Source organism: Cupressus sempervirens, chromosome 10 (assembly GCF_028749045.1).
Source record: "Cupressus sempervirens isolate cs-2001-9-10 chromosome 10, ASM2874904v1, whole genome shotgun sequence".
NCBI lineage: Eukaryota > Viridiplantae > Streptophyta > Pinopsida > Cupressales > Cupressaceae > Cupressus > Cupressus sempervirens.
In genome coordinates this window covers 599122847-599143290 of record NC_143127.1, presented here as the reverse complement: position 1 = coordinate 599143290, position 20444 = coordinate 599122847, and the positions used below count along the sequence as shown (strand labels likewise).

The following is a 20444-nucleotide window of genomic DNA, read 5'->3' as shown; positions in this document are numbered from 1 at the left end:
AAGAGGTCAATCCTCCTCCTCCTAATTAGGCTTCAACATCAAGTGCAGTGCCACATGTACAAGTAATTTCCCAACAACAAAATGCTAATCAACTTGCTAATGTCCCTCAATAGCAAAGACAAAATGAAAGTAGAGGAGATGTGAATAACCCTCAAGTTGTTCCATATCAAGTTTCTACATCTAGGGCTTCTACCAAGACATATAATGCATCTTTTAGTGTGGTAGATAAAATGAGGAGGACCAATGTGAACATTTCTATGTGGAATGTTGTTGCCACTATAACATCACAAAAGGGGCTATTGCAGCAGGAGTTGGAAAACATTGAACTCAGAGATCAACCACCTAGCACGAAGAATTTTGTGAGTTTGATACAACCATCAAATGAGGTAGAAACAAGTAAAAAGGTTAGACCTCCTCCATTTTATGTTTCTCTAATTATAGGAGATAAGCTAGTCCACAACTACATGATTGATTTAGGGGCTAGTAGTTTAGTAATGCCCAAATGTGTTGCTGATATTATAGAAGTGAAATATGAACCTATTGTTAAGGATGTATTGTAGTTAGATGGTAGTACTTTCAAGATTGTGGGAATCCTTAGAAATGATGAAATGGCCTTACATGCATGCCTTGGTTGTACTGTAGTTCAAGATATATTAATTGCTAAGGTTAAGCCACACTTTGCCATTTGTCTTTCAAGAGATTTCACTACCAAAATAGGTAGTTACATATCCTCTAATTGGTCATACATGTTTTTTTAGAACTAGATATGGAGCTAAAGAATCAATTAGAGCAGAGCCATTAGCCCTCCATCATATTGAGCCCTACACTCCTAATCTCATCAATATGAACTACACCATCCTAGAAATAGATGAGAATGACATAGAAAATGAGTTTGTCACTTCTTTAGTAGAGATACTTGATTTCCTCTTAGATGAATGGGCCAATGCATATTAGTTTGATCCTATATCAGAAACCTTCAAGACAGGCCTTGGCACCTATTGTATATAAGAAAAGGATGCTCTTGTTCCCAACTTAATGAAAATCAAAGAAGATACAAGTGGGATATGGAGTATGTATTTTGATGGATCAAGAAATAAAAATAGATTAGGGGTTGGTGTGGTGCTAGTTTCTCCTGCACTAGAAAGGTACTACTTCTTACTTAGGATTCAATTTAGTTGTACCAATAATGCAGTCAAGTATGAAGCATTGATTCATGGTCTCTTACTTGCTCAAAAAAGAGGGATTCATGCATGAAGTGTATATGGAGATAGTGAGCTGGTGGTCAATTAGATGAGGAATCAAAATGTTACTAAGAATGGTTTGCTCAGGTATTATAAACATAGAGTATGGTATTTTCTTGAAGGTTTTAATGCATTTAATATTCAGAGTATCCCTAGAAGAGGAAATAGACATGCTGATAGACTTGTAGCAGTGGATGCATCTTATGATGTCCCAAGGAACCTTGAAGATGAGAAGAAGTAGATGATTAAAGTGGTGGTTAGATTTGCCATCCCTATCATAATAATACCACTATCATAATAATATCAATTAGAAGGTTTTTGAATCTGATGCACAAATTGTGAGTTTCTTGTAGAATGAAGTAGAGTTCTCAGATATAAATAACTTGAGATTACATGATCAATATGGCAATCAGATTATCAACCTCAACTCCAATAAGTTTCCTAAGGGTCTCATTACTTTTGAGAGTGTCTTTAATCCTGATGACCAAGCAAGGGATAGAGGCATGAATATTTCTACAAACAAAGGAGAGCATATGCTAAATGATGTATTTGCTTGGACATATGATGATTTAAAGGGTTTTGACCCTAGTTTGTTTCAACATACTATAGATCTATTTGATAATGTCAAGCTTGTTAGGCAAAAACAAAGACTAGTAAATCCCAAGATTGAGCCACTAATGAGAAATGAGCTATCCAAATTAATTGAGGCCAATATCATATTCCCTATTAAGCACTCCTCTTGGGTGGCAAACTTTGTCCCTATTAGGAAAAAGAATGGAGAGATTAGACTATGTGTAGATTTTAGGGATCTTAACCAAGCCTCCCTTAAAGATTATCATCCTCTCCCTTCCATGGAATAGATATTGTCCAAAGTTATTGGTTTGAAGAGAGATTCTCTTTCTTGGATGAATCCTCAGGTTATAATTAGGTGTTAGTCAAATAGGCTAACAGATATAAGACCGCTTTCACTACCAAATCGGGCACCTATGCCTATAGTAAAATTCCTTTTGGACTAACAAATTCTAGTGCCACATTTCAAAAGGAAATGGAGATGGCCTTAAAAAATATGATTGAAAGGTTTGTGTTTGTCTACCTTGATGATATCACAATATATTCAAAAGATGCAACAGAGCATTTTGGTCATCTTAGACAAGTATTTATAAGATATAGAGAGTATGGAGTATCTTTGAATCCAAGAAAGTGTGTCTTTGTCACTAATCAACGGAAATTATTAGTACACATTGTGTCTAAGGATGGTCTGACCATTGATCCAGAAAAAACAAAGGCAATAATTGCCCTTTCCCTTCCTAGTCACAAGAAAGGTTTGCAGAGTTTTCTTGGTGGAATAAATTTTGTGAGAAGATTTATTCCTAATTTAGCTACCATGGTGAAACGTCTTATAGCCATCCTTAAAAAGAACATGGTCTTCTCATAGACCAAGGTAGGGAAAGCAAGTTTTAAAGAAATCAAAGTAGCCATAACTTCATCCCCTACTCTCATTAATCCAAATTTTGATAAGGATTTCATTCTTTACACCTTATGAGGTGAGTCAAGTATTTTTGCTATTTTGACTCAATTAAATGACAAGAATGAAGAGTAGCCTATCACTTTCTTTAGTGAAGGGTTGAAAGCGTATGAAAATAAGTACAACTATGTGGAAAAGAAAGACCTTGCAGTCATAAGATCTTTGAAGAAATTAAAACATCTTCTATCTTACAATAAGATCCACTTATTGGTCCCTCATGTAAGTGCTAAAGATTTCCTTTTGAGTAAGGATATTAGTGAGAAAATAGTTGGATCGATCACCAAGGTGATGGAGTATGATGTGGACATCCAGATTACCAAATTGGTAAGAGGGAAGGGGTTGTGCAAATAGATAATCTCATCTTACAAACATAATGAGGAAGTTGTCTTAGTGTTGGTAGAACAACAGAAGGCGAGGAATGATAATCCAAGGAGTTGGATAGATGACATGAAGACCTTCTTAGCTGGGAATGGATATCCTCAAGGGTGGGATAAAGCTAAAAGGAGATAGTTCAGGTTGCAATCAATCCCCTATGCTATAGTTGATGGTGTTATCTTTAGGAAGGACTTTAATGAAGCTTTTTAAAGATGTATTGTTGCAGATCAAGCAGAGAGAATGATTAAGGAGCTTCATGATGGTCCTAATGGTGGCCACTTTTTAGCAAGAACCACTGTAATGAAGATCATGAGAGCTGGTTACTACTGGCCATCCTTATTCCATGACTACCACAGACATGTAAGGAAGTGTGAAAAGAGTGCTTTCTTCTTAGGTAAATAGAGATTTGCAATCCTTCCACTTAATCCCATCTAGGTCAATCGACCTTTTTCTCAATGGGGATTAGATTTTATTGGTCCCATTAATCTGACTTCTAGTTCTGGTTATAGGTGGATTTTGGCTCCAATAGATTACTTTACAAGGTGGACAGAGGCAGTGGCCTTGAAGGATTCTACATGTGCTTCAATTATGGAATTCCTTAATGAAATTGTTACCAGATTTGGTGCCCCCTCAACTATAATATCAGACAATGCAAAATCATTTGTAGGAGCTCAGATTTGTGCATGGGAAATTGATCATGGCATTTACTTAAGCACCTCTTCTAATTACTACCCCAATGGTAATGGTTGGCTAAGTCTCCCAATAAGAATTTAATTATAATCATCAAGAGGACTATTGAAGATAATTAAAGGTGTTGGCACCAAAAATTGAGGACTGTCCTTTGGGTTGATAGAATAACACCTAAAAGAGCTATTGGGAACTCTCCTTTCATGTTGGTATATGGTAGAGAAGCAAGACTTCCTATCTCATTATAATTTCCAACTCTTGATCTAGCTCATTAGTTGGAACTAATTGAAAATGATGCTATGTATATAAGAATGGTAGATTTGATGGAGCTAGAGAAGTAAAGAAATCATGCTACACAGACCTTAGAAATACATCAACAATAGATGAAGAGGAGCTTCAATAAGAAGGCTAAGGTTAGAAATTTCAAGGAGGGTGATCTTGTTCTCAAATGGGACACACATAGATAAAAAGCAAGGAGACACTCAAAATTTGATGCCTTATGGAGTGGTCCCTATGTGATTATCAATTGTAAATAGGCCAATGCTTTCTAGTTAAGAAAACCTAACAATAAAATTCTACCTATTCCAATAAATGGAATATATCTCAAGCCTTATTTTTGAGGAATATATGAGGTTTCCTTAAATATTTACATTAGTTACCTTCTATTTTTTCTTGTTTTCCAAGAAGTGTTGGGCATATGTTCTTTGTTGCAGAGAATTTTTGGTTCTAGTTAGTTGCAGAGTTGCAGAGGTAGAAGGGCATGTTTTATGGTTCAGAATGTGGAAAAAGTGATGAATTTGATGACTTTTTGTGGTTTTAGAGAATCCATATCTCAATGGATCTTCTAATGGTCACTAGTCATATGCCAAGTAGGCTTACATCCCCTCTGAGTCACCAAAAATGTTAACCAAAATGCCCTCCCACCATATTTAAAAAAAAAAATGATAATCCATTCAATAGTTACCTAGGGTTTTTTATGAGATAAATTAACATTGGCTATATCCTTTATTTCATGTTATGCCTTAGAATATTTCAAGTCATGACCATGCAATTCACACAGTCATGATCGGTTAAATGCTAACTTAGGTCAAGGTGGCAAAGGCGCAACTGCTTTGTGTTCACATCATTGTAGAGTTAGTTGGCTTAACCAAGGTTAAGGTGGCAAAGGCATGACTTCTTTGTGTTTGCATCACTACAGAGTTAGTTGCCTTAACCAAGGTCAAGGTGGTGAAGGCATGATTCTATTGTTTTTGCCAAGTTGCAAGGTTGTATTGGCACACTCTGGTTTAAGTCACGACAGTGCAAAAATGGCAAGTCTTCAATGTTTCAAAGAGATATTTCACACCATTAGATCTTTTAGATCTATGACTAGTGCATGGTCATAATAGGTTTAAAAGAAGCTAAGGTTAGAGTTGTGATCAAGTGATTTCCTTTGTTTCACTTGGTCACAAGGTTAGAAAGTGAACCGCAAGTCAAGGTGGTGATGGTGCGGATGTGGTTAGGATCTTAGCCTTCGCAAGGTCGTAGTGGTTAAGGAAAGATGATAAGGGCAGGCTATGAAGAAGTGATAAGTAATAGTCACAATTTTGCAAGTAGGAACTATTATTGAAGAAAGGTGGTGGTGAAGCTACGATCACAGGCGGTCAAACATAAGGTATAAGGTTGAATATTGATAGAGTGTTAGAATGGTAAGAGATGTTTGGTCCAGGTGGCAAGGCTTGATGGTTGACTCCAATTGACCAAATAACATAATTGATTTGGCACACTTATGATGGTTGAAGCAGCTCCTTGATGATGGATCCGATCTTTTTGATTTCTTGCAACCACTTTCATCATTCCCTAGGTTTGATAAATGCAAAGGAAGACCCCATCATATTCTGTTAATCCATCTATTCAATTAGAAGTTAATGATCATCATTCCTAACTTCTCAAAGCTTTTTTTGGTGAATAAGTGATCTCTCATTTTTGGATTTGTGTTGTGATAAGATCTTTTCTAGTTTTTACAGTAATTATTCTCTATAGTTTTGAATGTAGTGGTTGAATTTTATCTTAGGGTGGAAGCTATCTAAGTTGTGCTTACACTATAAAAGCAAATTTTGTACTCTTTCGTAGGGTCATATCTTCTTTGTTTCTCTCATATTGCCTTGGCATGCTACTATAAATTCCCTCTTTGCCTCTGAATTATATGACATCCTATCTTATCCCCTTAAGCCACCAATGTACTATGCAAACTTTTTCTACCTCTCTTCGATGTACTATGGATATCTATAATCTACATCTTTGTATCTCTTTTGGCCTATAAACAATATGAAGTGAAGCTTTTTTCCTTGTGTCACTCATTTGGTTTTTTGATCTATATGTATCTAATAGATTAAAGAAAGTCTAAATCCGTATATATTTGGATTGTCATGAGAATTGTACTATGCATGTATGGGAAGAAATTGGTCTGAACACCCTATTTTGGTGCATCACCTCTTTAAAATGGATTAGATAATTACTTTCATGTATTCCTTCTCCCTTTTCTCTTCAAGAATAGTTTAAGTGCATCTTGATAGTAGAGGAAGCTAATCTTCTCCATAGACTCAACCTCATAGTTCAAGTCCCATAGCTTGGAGGTTGTTTCCATGTTTCACAAGGTTGTCCTTAGGTAAAAAATTTGGACAAGAGTGCAAGCTTTTGTGACAACAAGACCCATATCAAGTTTCCTCATACTAAGAATACCTATTACTCTTCTATTTTTGGTTATCTTCACTAGATTATCAAAGTTTACATGACACGACCTTTTATTCCATAACCAAATTTCTTCTACTTGAGAAACAAAACATGAACTTTCATTGAGATATAGGTAGAATAGATTACCTTTTGTTTGTTTTCTAGACCCAACTAGATTTCCTTTTCTATCCAATAGTTTGGCCTTCCCATTCATAAATTGCACCTTGAATCCAATGTTATTCAAGTGTTCCACACTCAGTAGATTATTCTTTAGTCCTTCAACCTAGTAAACATTATCACATCTAATCTCATTAGTTAGTGAAAAATAACCTTTTCCCTTTATGCAACAAGGTTCATTGTTTCCAAATCTCACACTACCACCATCATAATGTTCCATGTGTTCAAATGATTTATCACCAGTGATATGATGTGAGAATCCACTATCAATAATCCATGTATCATTTTTGCTAACATGACAAATAAGTGCCATTTTATCTCTTTCATCATTAGATTCATATTTTACATCAATATAAACCATTTCATCATATTCACTACTATTTGAATCTTTAGCTATGAAACAAGATTTCTTACCTTTTTCCTTGTAATTTTTGTAGTTTTTGAAATCCTTCTTGCCTTTGAACTTGATGTGTTTCTTTTCATCTTTGCCTTCTCTGTTTGGGAACCTAGCATCATGTGTCCAACTTCTTCACAAGAGAAACATATTAAAGGAATTTTACCTTTATACTTTCCTTTTCCTTTCGGATACCTCCTTACAAGTAATGCTTTAATGGCTTCAAGATCACTACCAAAACTATCTTCCTCTTCACTTTCAGATTGTTTTCTATTAGAATTTTTGGCTTTCTTCTTGAGTGATACCTTGGCTTCAATTGCTAACTCAATTTTGCTAGAACTAGGAATATAATTATCATAGTTATCTAGTTCAAATGTTGTCAAACTTCCAACTAGTGCATCCAAAGTTATCTTGTTATTTGTATCACACCTCATTTCTTGAATAATAGACACTCTGATTGCATAGATAGGAAGAAGGGTTTTGAGTACCTTGCTTACCATTGTTACATCATCAATTGTTCCTCTAGAGAATTTTATAGCTCTAACATCGACTTTGATTTTGTCAACATATTTTGCAATGTTTTCATCTTCTCTCATTTTCATCTAATCGAATTGTCCTCTCAAGCTTTCTGCCTTGGCTCTTTTTACATTATCATCACCTCCATAGACATCCTTCAATTTGGTCCACATTTCATGAGCAGTAGCACATCCTTTGACTTCATCAAATTTAGCATCATTAAAAGTTGATTCTATGTCAATCATCATGATATTATGATTTTTCTTTTTAGCAATTTCTTCTACAGACATTATACCAATAGGAGCCTTATAAGAAGTGTTTAAGTACTTCAAACCTAAATCATTGATGGTTGCTAGATGCAACTTCATAAGTTCCTGCCATGCTGCAATGTTGTCTTTGTTCAACTTGGCAATCTCTCTTCTGTAAGACATCCTTAATTTTAGCTTAGGTCCTTGAAACCTTATTTGCAAGCACCAAGAAGCTCTAATACCAATTGTTGGAAATATAAGAGTTACTGAGAGGGGAGGGGTGAATCAGTAACCACTAAAATAAATCCTAGATCCCTTAGATGTCAATACAAATCAAAACTCCAATTAAACTGTATTCTGTTGTAACTCGAAAAACACACATTCACTCGACTTACGCTAGAAAATGTTGTAACTCGATAAATATTGAAATAATTGAGCAACTTCTTAATATGAAAATCCTTAAGATATTATATGTGATTAATCTTACTTAACTTAGTTGCATACATAAAGGAAATAAAATGAACACAATTGACACCAAGATTTAATGTGGAAACCCAATTTGGGAAAAACCACCAATTGCAACTAGTTATTAATTTCCACTCTTCTGAAGTGAGCCCTGTTAGGAGCCAACCATATTAAAGGTTACAAAACACATTGTTAGTCGTGACCCTATTAGAGGATTTAATCACCCTGTTAGGAGTGGCTTTGTTAGAGGTCTTCATACGCTTCAAATAGAAATGCCACCTTGTTAGAAGATTTACAAATAGTTGTTAAGCCAACTTGGTTAAGAGATTTAGATCATTGCTATGATGGTTAGAAAGTAACAATGAGATGACTTGATTTATGATGCAACTGAATTGCTGATTATAGATCTCAAATCTGGCTTGTATACTTGATCCTTCCTAATTGAATGTATCTTTTCAATTCAACAAGGATATTCTTCTTATCCTTCCAATTCACTTCCTATAAGCATCATTAAATCTTCTATTATGTTCCAAACATTCAATCCTCAACTTGACCTTATATTTATATCTTAAACATTGTCAAGTCATCTTGAATACAACTTAGATTAATTAATATTCATCTTCTTAGTCAAATAGAACCAACAATTAAATCAATTGAACTCAATATGCCAAAACAAGAAAATCTTTCGTTAGTCGACCTGCTCGATAGACACTAACTCAAAAATAATCTTCTTGTGTTAACCAAGTGAGCTTGGTGAACACTACACATTCATAAAGTTCCTTTGGTAACCAAGTGAGCTTAATTAACATTGGTTCCATACAACATTTCCTTCATTAACCGAGTGAGCTCGGTTGATACTCAACTTCCACAAACTTTCCTTTGTCACCCGAGTGAACTTGGTAGACACTGTCTTCTAAACTAGGAAAACTCTAGAATGCTTGGCAGACATAGGGAACTCTCTTCAATGCTTGAGTGAGCTCAGCTTACACTAACTATCAATGATATGACATTTTTTATAACATCAAAGACAATACACAATCAATCAATTATTTTTAACAAACACTTTGATAATTATTACTTTTTTATTTGCATGTTGAGATGCTTTAATGACTATACATTATTTTGATTACCCATATCATAGCTCCTAAATGTTAGATGATGTTACTATTTAGTTTGGTCATATCGTTATTATGATGGTAGTGATGTAACATGATGCTTTACATGAGGATGCCTAGTTTATTTTGTATCGGGACTTGGACTATGGTTTATATTCTAACACATGGATCTTATTGAATTAAGTACTATTGTGGTTTTATGTTGTGGATATCTAACTTGTACCTTCAGTAGACATATGCCCTTATTCAACTAAAAATGATTGTTTGAATGATTTTATCAATAGACCTTGAGAATAGCCATCAAGAATGACATCATCCACTTTACATGTAAAAATTGTCCCTACAAAACCAATGCCACATCAACATTAATCTCCATAAAATGCAAAATATTCAATGAGAGTCAAAGTCATTTGAAAATTGACCAATCAATATTAGTTGATTAACTATCATTAAATTAAAAAAATTGATACATATACATATATGCTTAAATAAATAAATAGAAACCATAATTCAGTTACTAGAATACCAAGATGTATCGATTATGTCATCAATTTTGATAGAAGCTTCAGAACCTATCTAAGAACACAAGGGCAAGAATGTTTTAGGAGTGCTTTACCACCCTACCAAAAAGCTATTATGCTTTCGTAGAATCCTTCCTGACATAAAAGATACCTAACCTAGAAATAAAGAAGACTAAACAAGCAAAACTAAGAGTATTAATGGAATTGTGGAGCAACAATAGTCTCATAAATATGCTCAACAAGATAGCAAAAATAATCCTTGTTCTTGGTTACCATTTTAGTCTTAGTCTCATCTCCAATACTTATTAAAAACATAATATGGTTTTTCCAACATCGAGATAGCTAGCCAAATGTGTCTTGCCATCATACATGGATAACACTTTGAAGCCATACATCAATAGTTATATCATCCAATGGTATTCCATATTTAACATACTCAAGACAATGCAAAAGATGCATAAGAAAGTTAATGAATGTAATGTAGAAGTTGTGAAAACCAACTTCATAGATCACCAAGAACATTTGCACGCAAATAACCTGTTCCTAAAGAGAAACCAGAGAAGGAGAAAGCATAGCTTGGAAATCTCAACGAAGTAAGAGCAAAAATGTATTTTAAGATAATGAAAAGAAAAATATAAGATTTCAACCCTAAAGGGAAATAAAACTAGGTTGCGCAATATAATTAATATAAAATATTAATTATATGCACCTAAGAGATAGCTTAAGTAACTAGAGTAATAAAAAACTTAATTAATTAAATCAAGATGATCTAATTAATAAGCATAAAAGAATAATTACTCTAACACCCCCCCTTAAGTGAAGCTTAGAAGGTAAGCTAACCTAGAAAAGCTATGAAAGTAGGAAAATGGGTCCCAACAACAAGGCCTGATCAAGTACCCAAAATAAGAAAATCTCTATAAACCGGAGACAAAGGAGAAAACCCAATGGGAAAAATCCCTCTCCAAAAAGAGATAGAACAAACATGCTAAAAAAACATAAAGGAAGGAAGGCCTCAATAAGAAGCCCCAAGGATAACTTCTGTTACCCCAAGCATAGACGACAACTGAAGATAGCGAGGTGATGTAAAAGATTTGGTGAAGATGTCAGCAACCTATGCATCAGTGGGAATGTACTCCAAAGAGAGAACATCATCTTGGATCAGCTGACAGATGAAATGCATATGAAGCACAATATGTTTAGTGCACTGATGCTCCATTGGGTTGTAGGAAATATGAATTGCACTCTGATTATTGCACCATAGAACAGTGAGACAATTAGGAGGAAAACCAAACTCAGTCATCAACTGTCGAAGCCATAAAATCTCCTGACTAGTAAGAACTACTACTCTATACTCAGCCTCTATAGATAAAAGTGTGTGAGCATGTTGCTTCTTGCATGACCATGTGATAGGACCAGAGCTAAGACAAAAAACAAAACCAAAAGTAGACTTCTAATCATCAACATCATTGGCCCAATTTGAGTCAGTGTAGCCAACAATGTGAGGAGTCCCTAATGTGTAATGAATGCCATACATAAGTGTGCCCTGAATATATCTCAAAATATGATTGGCAACTTGCCAATGACTCATGAGGCTCATGTGAGAACTAAGAGACAAGACCAACTATAAAGAAGAGATCAAGACAAGTATGTGTCAGGTACAACAAGCTACCAACCAACTGCCGATACAATGTGGGATCCATTAAAGGAAAAGTGTAAGAGGTAGACAAAATAACACCCTATTGAAAAGGTGTGGGAGTAGGCTTGCAATCAAACATGTCAAAGCATTGAAGCATATCAAGAGCACACTTTTTTTGATAAACAAAGATTCCAGCAGAGGACTGAAACATTTGTAGACTAATAAAATAGTGTAATAGACCAAGATCAATCATCTCAAATTATTCCATCAAGGCTCGCTAAACATCCTGAAGCATAGAGAATGAGCTACCTATGAGAAGGAGATCATCAACATATAGCACAAGGATCAAAACCTCAACCTCAAGACATTAAATGTAGATTGTAGGATCAAAATGGTAGCATGTGAAGCCTATAGAAAGCAGAAAGAGTCCATCTTCTCATACCAAGCCTGAGGGGCCTGTTTGAGACCATACACTAAGTGTTGAAGTCTATAAACCAAGGAGGAATCTTGCACAAATCCCTGAGGCTGCTCCATATAAATATCCTCAGTAAGATCACCATGAAAAAATGCACTCTTCACATCCATTTGAAAAATGGGCCATCCCTAAGAAGCTGTGAGAGATAAGACAAGGCAAATAGAGTTCATCTTAGTAATAGGGGAAAATGTCTCAGTGTAATCAATACCCTCAACCTATGAAAAATCCTTCATAACAAGATGTGCCTTGTGCTTATCAATAGAACCATCAACAAAAAACTTAGTATGATACAACCATTTGCATTGCACTAACTTTCTTCCCTTAAGAAGAGAACAAAGATCCCAAGTATGATTCTTCATCAAAGAAGAATACTCCTCCTCCATTTCACTGTCCCACTTAGAATGTCCTATCGTTGCTACAAATGTCTAAGGATCATCACAAATATCATGATCAAGAAGACTAGAACTCGTAGTATGAGATCAGGTACGACAAGAAGTGGAAGGTCACCAGCTATAGATCCTGCAGCCTCAACTATAGCTTGAGCCCATTCAAGCATCTATGGAGGATCCTGTGGTAGGGGTAAATGAGGATCACCAAGATCATCATCCTGATCATTTGGAAAAGAGACCAGAAAGGATGAGGAAGTAGTGGTAAGTGAAGTAGACTCTATAATTGGGTATCTACTACAGGAAGGTACTCATAAAATTGGACATCCCTTCAAAATATTTCCTCTCTAGAATCAGAATCAAACAACTTGTAAGCCTTAACATCCTTGCAGTAGCCAACAAAAATGAGGTGTTGAATCTTCTACTCCATTGCTTTCCTCCAAGCATTAGGTACAAATGCCCATGCTTCACTACCAAAAGATTGGAATGAAGATATATCAGGTTAGACATGAGACCAAGCCCCCTCAGGAGTCATATGTCAAACTACCTTGTGAGGAATTTGATTCTGAATATAGTTGGCACAACTGACTACCTTTGCCCAAAAAGATGAATCCATGGACCTAGACTAAATCATACAGTTAGCCATCTCCCAAAGGGTTCTATTCTTTCTCTTGACCACACCATTCTACTAAGGGGTGTAGGGCACTGAAAACTGATGTTGAAGACCATGTTTAGAGAAAAAATCCCTAAAAGCTTGGTTCACATACTCCTCCCCATTATTTGTGTGTATCTACCAAATAGAAAGACTAGATTGCTTCTCTAAAAATATCTTGAAGACTCAAAATGAATCAAAGACATTAGACTTGTACTTCAAAAAGTACACCCACGTGTCTGGAGAAGTCATCAATGATAGTAAGCACATATCTAGCACTGGAAAAAGGAGTGGGAAATGACATGAGGTCATTATTAATCAACTCCAATGGTGCCAAAGCATGAGTGTTTTTTCCATGTGGAAAAGGATCCTTACATTGTTTTCCAAGAGCACAACCATAACAAACACCATATGTGCAGGAAATCTAGGGAAGCCTAAGAACAAGTGCTTGTGTGCTCATCTGCTAAAGATATTTGTAATTGACATGGCCCAAACTCTCATACCAAAGTCTGCTTACTAAATCTACATGTGCTACAAGATAGGAACCTATGTCATCAAAAGACTCAAATCCATCAAATCTATAGAGATGAGATGCAGAGTCAACACTCCGAGTAGCCACAATCAACTTAGAATCAAGTAAGTCCCGAATAACCACATCATGTGGTGAGAACTAAATTGTATTACCAGAGCAAGAGTGGCAAATTTGATAAATAGACAATAGGTTCATGGAGATTTTAGGGACAAAAATAACATCTTGAAGAGAACCCCCAACTAATACAATAGAACTAGAACCCACGATAGAAAGATGTGATGAGTTCTTAATAGCAATCTATGAAGTAGCATAAGGAGCAAGTGAGGTGACCAACTTTTGAGTGTTTTTCATATGGTGAGAAGCACTAGAATCAAGAATCTAGGTAGGACCAGAAGTCATAGCTCATGAAGTAAGAGCGTGACCTTTCCCTGTAGGGGGGATGAAGACTTAGGATCTGAAAGGTGATGCTCCTGTATGGCTTCCTCTAAAGCCTCCAAATGCTTCCAACACCTAGAAACAAGATGTCCATCCTTTCCACAAAAACTGTAGGTCTCAACTGATTTCTTCTTGGTCTTGGAGGTAGACTCAGTAGACTTTGAAGAAGATTTACTTAGCTGGAGGTTTGGAATTATTTTTTATTGTATCTTTCTTCAATTTGTCTTTCTATTTTAGTTTTTTGTAAGAAGACTGAGCAACCAATGCTTGGCCAGAAGAGCCAGAAGCATCCACCTATTGGATATTTGCTTGTTCCCATGTCAACCAATCATAGAATGTCTCAAAAGAAGGCATTTGATGTCTATTACCCAAGGCATCCATAATGGAGTAGAAAGTGGAAGAAAAGATCTGATACTATGCTCACAACTTTGAGAATATAAAAAAAATACACTCATTATTTGTTTTGTTTTTCCCACATCCTTGCAAAACTGTATGTAGTGATTTGAACTTCATTAAGAAGTCCCCAATGGTGGGAAAGTTGGTAGGTTTCAAAGAAGTCAACTTTGCATCAAGCTGTAGTGCTTGAAACTCATTCATTATGCCAAAAAAGTTGTGAAACTTGGTCCAACTAGCTCAACAAGTGGTCAAACCATCTAGGTGAAATAGGAGACTATCAGAGATGTTTAGTGCAATCAATCCCATGGCTTCATCCATTTTGTTTCTATGCTAAAGAACCTCACAAGGGCACCGCAAGATAGGTTGGTTCTCATCTAGATACAACCATAAGCCATGTGATATATGAAGTCAAGTCATGTGTGCTTTCCAATTGTGGTAGTTGTGTGGCATCAGCTGGGCCACAAAGGGGTCCGGCATTGAGAGAAGAAGACTGAAGTAGAAGGGTTGATTTTGAATTAAATTTTAAAAAAAAAAATGCACCCCCCAAAAAATTATAAATATATCCCTCACAAACCAAAGAAATAACTACTGAAAACACAAAAATTGAGAAAAAAACCTAGAGGCTAGATGCAAAGAGGGAGGAAACTGAAGCCTCTACTTTAATGCCAACAATAGGAGCTCAAATGGCCTTGGAAACTTGCATAATCATCTTCATCTTGGAACTATCTTTCTAGTGCTTCTTTCAAATCAAAAAAATACCTTCGTATGCTCAAGTTATGGCCAAACAATGAACTACTCCAAAATTAAACTCTCTAGAAAATTACAGGCACAGGAAAAAAATTGATGACAGTTTGGCCGTCAACTAGCCGTTTGCTAGAAAAAAATTCTTGTCATTGGAAAATGAAATCAACCTCCAAAAAAATGATGTCAGTAGGTGCAAAAATCCTAGTGGTCAGAATGTGACATCAACAGTCGGCAAGGTGACATCACTTGTCAAAAAATTGATGTCACTGCATCAAGATGTGATGTCAATAGGTTGGGCGATGGTCGGGTGCTGATAGCAATCACTAGGTAGTGTTGTGTTGGTAGTAATAGTCATTAGGCGGTGCTATGCAAGCGGTGGTGGCAAAAGGGCAACTCGTTGGTGGCGGCTAAGCGTGAGTTGGGCCACTGGTGGTGCGCTAGCTGGGACGGGGCACATGCCAGGTGTGGACAACATGTTAGTGGGGGTGGGGTGGCACCTTGATGGCTGTTGGGTGGAGTGACTAAAAATAAAGATTTTTTGATTTTTCAAAAAGAAAATTCTCGATTTTTGTGTTCGTACAGTGCTCGGGAGGCTAAATTTTTTTCTAGAGGCTATGGTGACCGAAATTCACAAATTTTATATGAATTTTGACTATACTAGGCCTTGTGAGCATGATGACAGTGTCTATTTTTGCCCAAAGTACACCAAAAAAAGGTGCTTCCTCCAAATTGAAGAAACAAACCTTGAAAAAGCTAGGGTTTCTATGTTTAAAATTGCAATTTCAAGATCTCCAAGCCAAGTAGTAATAGGGAAGCTCTGACACCACATAGAAGTTGTGAAAGCCAACTTCACAGATCGCTAAGAACACCTGCATGCAAATAACCTGTTGCTGAAGAGAAACTAGAGAAGGAAAAAGAATAGCTTGGAAATCTCAACAGAGTGAGAGCAAAAAATGTATTCCAAGATAATGAAAAGAAAAATAAAAGAGTTCAACCTTAAAGGTGAATGAAACCCTAAAGGGAAATAAAACTAGGTTGTGTAATATAATTAATGTAAAATATTAATTATATACACCTAAGAGATAGCTTAAGTAACTAGAATAATAAAAAAGTTAATTAATTAAATCAAGACCATCTAATTAATAAGCACAAAAGAATAATTACTCTAACATGTAAGAAGTCAAATAATATAATAATACCAAATTTGGTAATGCATCTCAATTGCACTAACATTTCAAATGTACTATCTACACACACACACACACACATTAGACACATTTGCAAGCAACATCAACACTAAATCAACCATTGCTCATCCTTTTACAATAGATTTACTAAAAGTAAATACTTAAGATAATTTAAAAAACATGATTTTAAAGATATCTAAAAATAATCCATATTCTAAACTTTTAGAATGTAAAATGCTAGCACACAATGCCTCCTTCTATAGGTTTAGCTTTTCAATAATTGGAATTTCTTAATAATTTCATGAGTATAAATTAAAAAAAAGTAGCTGGAGAAAATAATAAATTCCTAATAGAATTTCATTACTGTCCAAATTTTTTCTTTTAGAATTCTATGCTTTCATAATCATTCTTCAATAGAATAACATATCACCAAAGTTATAATATCACATATTTTGAAGCCTTTTTTTAGAGTGGGAAGAAAGACATTTCTCCTCCAAATTTCAACTCTACCAAAACTAGAGTTATAGACTTAGCATCAACCAAAAATTTCAAAATGACTTTGAATAGTAAGCATCACAAGTCATTCCTCAAAATGGCTTTAGTTCCAAGGGAAATTCTCACATGCCATTTTGGATGAATTAAACAAAGAAAATAACAAGGATTGATGATTATTCAAGTGGGGTTTAAGAGTTCATGACACTTTTCCCATTCTAGAAATTTTCTTATGACTACAATTGTAGTCTCTTTCTAGTGAAACATGATAAGATACGCAATGTCAAATATTGACGAACATTATACCATAAATCAAGCTTGACCAAAAGACAAAACAAAATGAAAAAGGAAAATAATATTCTTCCAATACAGAATCATGATTAATCTTTGATCAAGATCTTAAATTAACACTACTTTAGGTGTTATGAGAGTCATTGAGGAAATAGAAAGCTCAAGAAGAATTTTGTATTTTAAGTGGGTGAGAATCACAACCAAATATATCTTTTGGGTGTGGTTTTCCACCAATAAACAAGGCATGTGCCTTCATGATGCACCATAATCACCAAACATTTGAGATAGGATGCACACTCCCAATTCAAAGAATCAATTAATGAAGGAAGCAATATTAACACACAACTTCAAAATCAACAACGACATTAATAACTAGTTGGTCATATAGAGGAAAACAATAGAAGCCATCTATTTCAACTGATGCCACAATTTATAAATAATCTTTATCATTACCTACCAACTTTCTTTTCATATTGAATAAACTTTGAAAACATGCTAAATTAAGAAAATGAAATAAGAAAGTAGGGAACCTAGTCTATCTAACATTTTCCAAGGCTCCTTTCCCCCAATCTTTCTTCCAATCCCAACCTATTTCAATCCCAATTCCAATGGGAAGAAAATCCTTAAAGTCTCCACGAGAATGGTTCTCACATTTGGGTGTCTTATGGGTGCCTTGGAAGTGATATTGAACAAGGCTAAAATCTCTTTGGTAGATGTACTTAACCATGGGATTACTAATTGGTTCAACTATCATGCCCATAGCTTTCCGACTACTATGGAGAAAGGCCAATGTAGTGGGAGCAACAACAAGAATGATAGGAGGTTGTATGTTGGGAATTACTATATGGATTTTTGTAACAAGTATAGAATATGGAAAGGTAAATCTTGACACAACTAGAAAGAATACACCCATGCTTGCTGGGAACTTGGTATCCATACTAAAAGGGGGTGTAGTTCATGCAATCTATAGTGTTTTTTGGCCCCAACACTTTGACTAGGAGTCAACCAAATCCATATCGATGGTGGAGATGGATAAGATAAACTTATCTATAAAGGAATTCAAGGAGGAGAAGTTGAGTAGAGCCAAAATATGCATTATCAAGTGGGGCACAGGATTTGCTATTGAAATTGTGATTTTATGGCCTCTTCTTTCACTTCTAGCTAAGGTATTCAGCTTTGGGTACTTTACAATTTGGGTTTTCATCTCCCTTGCTTGGGGTAGCATTGCTTCCCTGATCATTATTATACTTCCATTGATTGAGAGAAGGAAGAATATTGTGGTTGTGTTGTTGGGCATGCTCACAAATGATAGTGTTGTGGAAAGACTTTATTAAATAAATTCTAGACTCAGGGAACTTATAAAAATAATGCATGAAGTAAAGCGACTCTATTTTCTACAAAAGGAAAGGATTAAGAAAGAAGAATCAGTTGAAGGCATCCAATAATGATGATGCAAGTCCAAATTAGCTCAAATTTGAAAAACCAGATGCCAATGAATCAAATTTCTATATAAAAAGAATGGGATTTGAAGTAACTGTGGATGGTTTCATCATGAAACATCAACCACCAAATCTTTTGATCAATGAATTTACCAAAAAAACCATCCCCCCTATAAATATTAATGGTGTTTTTCATTTGGGTGGATCAATCTGAGAGCAGTTTCCATTTCCCCAAAAATTGATTGGGCTTCATTTTCTATTTTTCTCTTTTTCACAAATTCTTCCAATCCTAACTCCTAGCAATGATCCACAAGAATGCCTTGTTTTCCAGCTCCTATAACTACCCCATTATTTGTATTCATCATTTAATATAATTAATTCCAAGAATAGTATTCAATAATCCACGTGGTGATGGTAAACTAATTTGTTTGGTAATGGAAAAATGATTTGTGACATTATACCCCATGCGCATGATCTAATATTTTATAGAATCAACTACTTCTAGATCAAATAATTATTAGCCTAAACCATAAAACAAATAGTGTTCTCAAAATTCTCTACAATGGTCCTCAATATTATTTCCCTCAATTAAATTTGGCTTTGGAAATATCTGAAGAAACCCCATAAAGTACTCTTTATTTTATTTTTTGTATCACGTAAACAAAATTTTGATTCAAGAACTACAATAGGTTTATTAGTAGAGCATTAAATCCTTCTAATACTAAAAAACTAATTATTTATGAAGTAAAATGATAGGCATAAAATTAAGGTACCATATTTGAAGATTTACTTTATTTCCCTTCCTTATCTTAAAAATATTCTCTAGTAACTAAATTCTCAATACCTCACACAATAATAATTTCCATCTTCTACTATCATCATATGGGTTGAATATATAGTAGTACTAGATACTAAATAATCTCTTATAGAGTGATAGATTTTGTAACCTATGACCATAGCAAAAAATATGATATTTGGATGAGTAATGTTATTATAAATCACGTTATCCTATCCCACTAAAATTTAGTAACAAGATTTTTTGTAGGGACCTCACCAAATGCATTAAACCATGTAACTATCTTAAGAACATCCTCTACAATAATGTGAGGTTTATCAAGACATGTGAACTCTACATATCTTCGACTTAGTACATACATAGTCCACCCATTTTCATAAAATATAGTAAATTTTATGATTCGATCTAGATTTCTCTCCTCAAGAACCTTATATTCACCCTTCATCTTAGAATTTGCAAATAAATTAGATGGCTATAACTTTTCAATATAATAGCTACCTAGTTCCTTCAAATTGCAATAAATATAAGTCAACATGTCGCACATCGTATGAAAATTTTGAGAATATCCCTACTACATCAACCTACATTGATTTGCAAGGGTATTTCTTCAATTTTGATCTAAGGTACATGTTAATTGTAAGGGTCATCATTATAACGAAATATCAACCTTTTAATTCCCAATAGAACTACTAGACTTATATAAGTCACATGAGGTAGTCAAGCCATGACACAAATCCAACAAGGGATGTTGGGCCACTTCCAACAATCCCCCTTCCAATGTTACTCACTCTAACATGCGAAGATTTGAACTTATGACCAAGCTCTAGTCCCACTTGTTAATTGCTAGGATTTTTGTTGCACCCAAATATCAACTTGCTAATTACTGATACAACCATTAGACTTATCAAAGATATAGGAGGTGGTTAAGTCATGTCATGATTCTAGTGAGGGATTTTGGTCCACTACCTACATGGTTCTTATTTATATCAACTATCTAAGGTTTATCT

At 35.1% G+C, this 20444-nt stretch overlaps 1 pseudogene; it reads left to right on the top strand.

Annotated features, from left to right (window-relative positions):
* The first annotated feature begins 230 nt into the window (after nt 1–230).
* On the top strand, nt 231–18647 carry LOC149535286 (urea-proton symporter DUR3 pseudogene; annotated as a pseudogene).
* The last annotated feature ends 1797 nt before the right edge of the window (nt 18648–20444 follow it).